Source organism: Rutidosis leptorrhynchoides, chromosome 7, assembly GCF_046630445.1.
Source record: "Rutidosis leptorrhynchoides isolate AG116_Rl617_1_P2 chromosome 7, CSIRO_AGI_Rlap_v1, whole genome shotgun sequence".
Taxonomy (NCBI): domain Eukaryota; kingdom Viridiplantae; phylum Streptophyta; class Magnoliopsida; order Asterales; family Asteraceae; genus Rutidosis; species Rutidosis leptorrhynchoides.
In genome coordinates, this window is record NC_092339.1 from 342,263,910 (window position 1) to 342,272,111 (window position 8,202).

An 8,202-nucleotide genomic window follows, 5' to 3' on the forward strand; every position below is an offset into this window, starting at 1 on the left:
GACAATTTATTTGGACCAAAAGGATTCTGCCTCTCCACACAAGGTGTACCTGGCCACTAGTCTTGGATACTAAATTGTGTATAAACCCAATCTTAATTACTAAATTATCTGAATAATCTCCGTTTCAAATTCGACTGCTCAAGGAATGACCCTAGGTCATATTAAACAATCAACTTCCTCCGTTGATAATAGATTTAGGCCCATAGGAAGGAATAATAGATTTAGGCCCAGCATATATAAATTAAACAATCAACTTCCTCCGTTGATATCCTGAATTGACGTTTTGCGACATAAGGACACCGCATAAATAAACCGTCCGATTTGGGCATATCAGGAGAGTAGTTAATTTTTGGCGCCGCTGCCGGGGAGCGGTAGTACGATTTGGAGCCTGTTTAGATTAGTTAGTTTTTAAGAGACCCTTTTGACTGAGACTAGCTTTGTTAGAAGTTACTAGTTTTACCGTAGTTAGGTTAGATAATATTAGACTAATTTAGATTAATTGAAAATTTTAAAATGGACTTCCTTATTAGTGAACCTTTAGGATGGTTTAACCTACTTAGACCGCTAAGAATTCTTCCGACACATCCTTTCTTATATCCGATATCATACATTGTATCCATCGAACAAGATCAACACTTACCTGCCGATAGTTCGATAATGGCCGCACGCATCACTCTCACTGACATCACCAAACCCTCGTTAGAAGGATGAGGAGGACCGATACTCTATCCAGAGGTTAATGGAGCGTCTTTTGTGCTTAAGCATAGCATCATACAACTCATTCAGAACCATTGCCAGTTCCACGGCTTACCAATTGACGATCTCAACACTCACTTAGCTAGATTCCTCTCCTTATCTAACTCATATAAGCAAAACGGGGTTAAACAAGATGTAGTTCATCTATATCTGTTCCCCTATTCCTTAACTCTTCATACAAAAACCTGGTTTGAGGGGTTAAAACCCAACTCTATCACCTCATGGGAGGAAATGGCAACAGTTTTCTTAATCAAGTACTTTCCCCCATCAAAACAAATCAGACTTAGGAATGATATCATAAACTTTCAACAAAAATACGATGAATCACTCTATACTGCATGGGAAAGATTCGAACATTTGCTTCGAAGATGCCCGAACCACTGTCTTGAGAGCTCTGATCAGATTTTGACCTTCTACAAAGGTCTGAATCAGAACAATAAGTCTACTCTTGATGTTGTTTCTCAAGGTAACTTCATGAAATTCACCGCAGACGAGGCAAGGAGATTGATCGAGGAGATAACTTTGCACCATCACGATTGGAACAAGGAAGAGCACATTTCATCAGCAACACCGCTTTCCACCTCCGATCCTATCAAAATCATAAAATATCTCTCAGAACAAATAGAAAACCTCACCAAAGAAGTCGGAGAGCTAAAGAAACTCCCGCAACATGTGTCTCAAGTAAAATTATGTCAGAATTTTACTGAACCAAATTCAGCCAAGGTATACGAGGCTGAATGTGAGGACTCTGTTTTCTACTCCGATAATATCCTAGCTCATCCACAAAACCCACCCACTAAACCCACTACCTCACCAGAGACAAGTCCAGATGATGTACTACTGCGAATCATCATCATGATCACAGCAAGACAAGACGCAACTGACTTAGTCATGACTAATCACTTGAGTAGTCTTGAAAATCAAATAAGCCAGCTAAATCAACGTCTCGATTCTCTAGGTTGCCCTAAAAATGACTCAAAGGTGGCACATAGCCAACCTTCAGTTTCTTCTAAGGAGGAGAAACTAACTAGTACCCGTTCGGTAGTAGTCATTGAGTCATCACCTAAACCTATTGGGAAAGCACCCATTCCATTTCCGGGCCGTCTCAAGCAAAGACATAACAAGATGAAATCTTTCAAGCTTGACGGTAAATTTTTAGACACTGTGTCTAAAAATTCTCATAGTAAGAAGTATTTTAGGAAACTCCTATCAACCAAGGATAAGGTACCCGAAGTACCCAATGTCTCGCTAAACGCGGATTGTTCAGCCATTCTTTTAAATACTCTTCCTGAAAAACTAGGGGATACCAAACGATTTACCCTTCCTTGTTCTATCTATCAATCTGGTACTATCTATTCTCTCGCTGACCTTGGTGCCAGCATCAATCTCATGCCCTACTCACTGTTTCAGAGACTCGAAATTGGAAACCTTAACCCTACCAAAATGAGCATCCAGCTAGTTGACCAATCCACTAGATATCCTAAGGGAATAGCTGAGAACGTCATGGTTAAGATCGATAAATTCCTTTTTCCGACCGACTTTTTGGTTATGGACTATAAAGAAGACATGAAAACCCCTATCATATTAGGAAGGCCTTTCATGAATACAGCCAAAGCGATCGTTGACGTTTATTCACGGACTATCACCTCGAGAGCCCGTGGAGAAGAGGTCACTTTCACGATCGACGAGTCTGTATGTCCTTCTGATGGGAAAGGCGAAGTAAATACCATCTCCACTAGGAAAGTCACCTTTTATTCCGAGAATGAGGAGAAGAAGATAGAAGTGGAGGACAAGATGAATAACCACTCCACACCTACCCAATATTCACTCCCACCTTATTTTGATCTATTAATGACTGGAGAGGATTTCGTTCTAGAAGAACTCTCTGAACCAATTATACTTGAAGCTCCCAACCAGAGTGACGAGGAGGTGGATGAGGAAATAGAAATGGAAAGCCCAGATAAGAAGAAAAAGATGGAGGATTCTAGCATCAAAGTAGTTGCTAATGTTGTTACCATATTGGAGACGTCAATGGACATCGTCCCACCTCCATGCCCAGAGTACAACATTACAGCCAACCAAAAGTCACTAAAGACGGGTTTTGCGTCAGGGCTACCCTATAAACCATCACTCAAATACATAATGACATACACATCATGGAGTGATGAGGACCCTTTTGACCAACTCGTACAAATCAAGGAGGTAGAAGAAATTGATTGCTTTGTTATACCTCAAGTTAAACAAAGCATTCACTTAAAACCACCTTCTCCTTTCATTGGACATACCTTATTCTATGTCTGCTTCAATCTCATTGGTATGTTCCCATATTACCTCTTGTGTCTACTGATGGATGCAAGGGAGCCGCCTAGATTTATTGAAAAATAAGGCTAGAGTCAGGCTCGTGGCTCGAACAAAAACAACCACTTCTTGGGAGGCAACCCGTGTGTTTATTTTTTTATAGCTTTAGTAGTAGTTATATTAGGATAATTAGGTTAATTGAATAAATGAGAAAGTGATACTTAAAATGGGATTTTCAAAGTTTCTTACTTGTCATGAACTTAATTGCAATATTTGCATCATTTTTAAAGTATTAAAATTAAAGGCAGTCAACACTTTAAGTGTGGGATTAAACTTTTTAGTCATACACTGATATGTTGAATTTTCAAAAACCTAATTTTGAAACCCTCAAGTTTCCAAATAACTTTTTCATCAAAACGCAAATCAGTGAGTCTATGGCCTAAAGCTTAATCACATGTCTAGGTTTAATCTTTTCCATTTTTACAAGTAATAGACAGTTATTGACGCCTGTGATGGAGACTCTTTGAATAATGATGAAAAGACAAGGAAACCCATTGATTATTTCGTTGCAAGTTATTGGTGGATGTTGAATGGATGATGAAAACGCCCTAATAAGCTAGAGTACACTTCAAGAAGACCTATTTGAATCCAGCAGAAGATGGTTCCGACTCAGTCTACCTTCAGATCCTCAGCTCACAACCGCACCCAAGGGGAGTAATCCGTTTCTTTCTCTTCGTTTGTTTATTTTGCTTCGTTATATCCTTAAACTATACCCTATCCTAAGCTTATCACTAAGTGTGGGATTCCAACCCAATATTGAGCTTAGATACATTTTCCGACATGTTCAAACTCTAAGTTTCGGATTTTAGCTCCCTAAAATTTAAGAATAAACATTAGGGACAATGTTCCTCTAAGTGTGGGATAAAGGTGTAGTACACCGTAATTAGTTAGGGGATGCTCGGAAAATGTTCTTAACTTAAAATTTTACTAAGATTTTCGAGATTACCTACTATTTAGATTCTATGTCCTCAACGTAAATTTTTCAAAATTTTTGACTAAATGATACTTTCTGAAAAAGTACTTTCGAAAATCAAGCGTGTTTGTTCTAAAATTAAGACAAATGAGGACATAAATCTTCTTAAGGATGAACCGATTCTCTAAAAGAACATTGCATGGCTAGGCATTATCAACCCAACATAATTGTTGTGAGGCACCCCAAAAATGACCCAATAAGCATTCATTTTTAATGCTTCACTCTCTTTTCTGTTGAGAGTGCCGATGTTAGCATTTAGATTTAGAACTTGACCTTGACATACATTTCGAGGCCAATGGTTAGTAAGCACCATACGTGGTGTAGGTGCGATACTCCTTCCGAAATCATTCTGAATAGCGAAGACAAAAACCATCCGTTTCCGTTTCCACTATACGCATTTAAACCAACCAACTCACGCCAAAGAGTTGATGAATCAGAAAATACTCACCCCCAAATACTATCAAATACAAGTGTTATTCTGAAGACATTATTCGGTAACATCTATCCTTTCTTTTATTAATTTATTATAATATTCTTGTTCGATGTTTGTGATTTATTAATATTAGAAATGCTTGTTGCCATGATGTGTGAGTAACTGCTTGATTGTTTGCCATGATTTAATAATGTTAGTTAGGGATAATTATCGTTTCATACTCGCTTTCTGTCTATGATATTAAACCTCGTTATTATCGTCTTTCCACCAATAAACGTGATTAAAACCTTTTATAAAGTCGACTATTATAAAGGTAGTTAGTTATCTATATTTATACATTGGTCAAGGTATAAATCCATCAGAAATACTATAAAGTACATGGGAAATTATCGTAGGACCAGATCAAGACATTGGTCAAGAGTATAAGACTCGAGAAAATACTGTTGCAATAGTAGAGTACAGTATTGGTGTACTATAGGACCACTTGAGCATGGTCAAGGTTAGAAGCTATGGAACCACTATAAGCCTAGTACATGGTGGATAACTAAGGGATTTATTGGGTAGATTTAAGTAAGGGCTGGTTTAAATCATAAATGGGAGTTCAACGCACTACAATACAAACAAAGCTTATAAATCTTTAAGGATGACTGAGAACCATCAGAGGTTCTAATTTGTCTACAAACCCTTAGATTTTACCAAACCATTGACAGAAACTAATTCGAAACACAATCATAACCACTCACTTGAGTGATACACTAAGGTGTTAAGAAAGGTTGGATATTATATATGGTTCTGCTACTTTATTCGTGCGCCTGAGGTATGCACTGCATCCAAGATGGGCCGCTTATATTCTTAAACCGGATAAAGCGTCGGGAGTTGAGCATAGCCCATCCGATCAGAATCTTCAAAGCCTATTTCCTCGTGACATGCTAATCGGGAAATCGCTTAGTAGGGAATCTAGTGTTCACACTGAGGTATATCTATCCAATGAGTGTCTCGTAATCATCCCGACACTACGTTATCTTAAATCATGGTTAACCACGTCTTCTCTGTCCTTAGCTGTTGCATGCGAGCTAGCTTATTTTAATTTTATTTCTTTAATATTTTAAATACAATTATAAACTATTCAACCCAACAATTGCCTTTACATAATTTGATATTCCGGATAAAAGTGGTGTCTAGATTAAATCGGTTGGACTTGGTTGTTGAATTTTTCGAACAGTCGCCAATTTATTGGGACCAAAAGGATCATGCCTCTCCACACAAGGTGTACCTGGCCACTAGTCTTGGACACTAAATTGTGTATAAACCCAATCTTAATTACTAAATTATCTGAATAAGCTCCGTTTTAAATTCGACCGCTCAAGGAACGACCCTAGGTTATATTTGCCCTTGCTAACCCATAGGAAGGAATAATAGATTTAGGCCAGCATATATAAAATAAACAATCAACTTCCTCCATTGATATCCTGAATTGACGTTTTGTGACCTAACGACACCGCATAAATAAATCGTCCGATTCGGGCATATCAATCTACATCATTCCAAGCATAGTCTTAACATAAGCATAATTACCTTTCCCTAACCCAACACTGATATCTTGGTCAACATTTCATTGATCTGCATACTCCGAATATTCTTCCATTTATTTATTTTTCCGCACTTAGGACTTTTAGCTTAAACCAACTACTATCCTTTATCTAGGTAATTTAACTAAAAGAAAATTATCCACTTGATCTTCAATTCGTTAATCCATAAAAAAAACACGACACTAGGTTAACTTACACCTTCTACACCTTAGAAAGTAAAAGTAAATTTAGGCCCCGCACAATATAAATAAACAAGACCACTGTGTGCTACCTTGATCAACTGAACAGGACATCCTGCGTCCTAACGACACCGCATGAATTAAACCGTCCATTTCGGTCGTATCTTTGTAGTGACATCAGTCAACTACCCAACTGAACCTCTTTTCCCGTATTATTATTACTATTTTATTATTATTTTTTTTAACCTCTGCCATTTCACCTAAGCAAAACTGAACACCCGCCCAACACTATCTAACCATCTGATCCAAAGGTACAATACTTGCGTCCACCTGCACTTTCTATTCTAACTCATATTTAACTCATATTACCTGACCGGAATCCCTTGGTAACTGACCTTACAACCTAGACATCAGTCCTTACAACCCTTACATCTGTTTCTCAGATTCTTTACCTGATACACATCTGTACTCTGAAGTTCTGACTGTTCCAGGGGCGTTGGGGGTCACAACGGCACCGTCACTATCAGCCATACCTGTAGTACACAACATCTCACACCAAAGCTTAGTATAACAATGGTTAACAGCTAACAACTAACGTCGTTATACCTATCTCATTCACTTAACCCATCCCCCAAGATATGTTTGACTCGACACACGATTTGGGAACATGTCATTTCCATGAACACGCTGCCAAATCCACGCTCTGATACCACAATTGTAACACCCTTTTTTTTAAGTCACAACGGAAGTCCTGTTTATAAAATATGACACGTAATATAAATGACACCTGTATTACATTACATTAATATCATATCAAATATTAAAAGTCCGTTACATATATAAAAACCATGTGTTACGTTAAGGAAAGACACTAGCAACAAAAGACACGACATCAGAGTTTCGACTTGTCAAACATATCATCCAGCATCCCATCTTCACCCTGGTATCTAACATGCAATCGTACTGAACCTGCAAGGGTGGAAATGTAGGGGATTAGCACAAATACTAAGTGAATGGAACTATCAAACAGCTAAGCATACAGTATCAAACATGCCAGTTCATCTATTGCTACATCCGTCAGCAAATAACTAATAGCAACACAAGGATCGGCGGCTTGTACGGGCACACGACTTGTAGTTGATCGGGCTACAGTCTACCGATAATCCCTCCTACCAGATTACTTGTATAACTTCTCAGGCGCAAAGCATGCGTCCTTCTATGTTATACTGAACATTCGTAGGACTTGGACCCAACCTAGCCTGGCCTCGGTTGACATTGTTCGGACCCCACCTAGCCTAGCCTCAGTGGAATCCCCAGCTAGCCTGGCCTCACTGGTGCTCACAAAATAGTGCACCGAAATCACATACAACAGCATGGCAAACTATCTAGTGCATATAGGCATACAACGCTAACTATGCATGGCACTCGACTATCAAGAGTATAAATTAACAGTAGCATCGCTTGCTACTCTATACTATAACCGGAGATAGTTCCACTCACCGATACCCGCAAACTCAGTAGTCTAATGTCGCCGAGTCTTCTCCTCGTTTGTATCACCTGAGAACAAATCAAATACTGAACAAGTTAGTAAATCGCACCACATTTACTAACAATATTGCATTTTATATATATACACTATATATATATATATATATATATATATATATATATACTCTAAACATATATACATATATACACTACATATATATATACTTGCACACATATATATGTAATACACATAGTATATATAAGCGCGCGCGCACACACGCACATAGTATATACAATCGTCTTTCCCTCGTTGTTCAAAATTAACCCATCTTCAGAACCTGTTATCATACGGGCACACATCTCCAATTGTCAAATTGGACGAATATACACCGACACAGGTGCAGGAGCAGAGGTCATGTTTGAACA

General features: G+C 38.3%; 1 non-coding gene across 1 annotated transcript; it reads right to left on the minus strand.

The window, feature by feature from the left end:
• Positions 1-1,035: 1,035 nt before the first annotated feature.
• On the minus strand, positions 1,036-1,142 carry LOC139860852 (small nucleolar RNA R71). Its single transcript, XR_011763470.1, has one exon. It is a non-coding gene; the product is annotated as a small nucleolar RNA R71 (small nucleolar RNA).
• Positions 1,143-8,202: the final 7,060 nt, after the last annotated feature.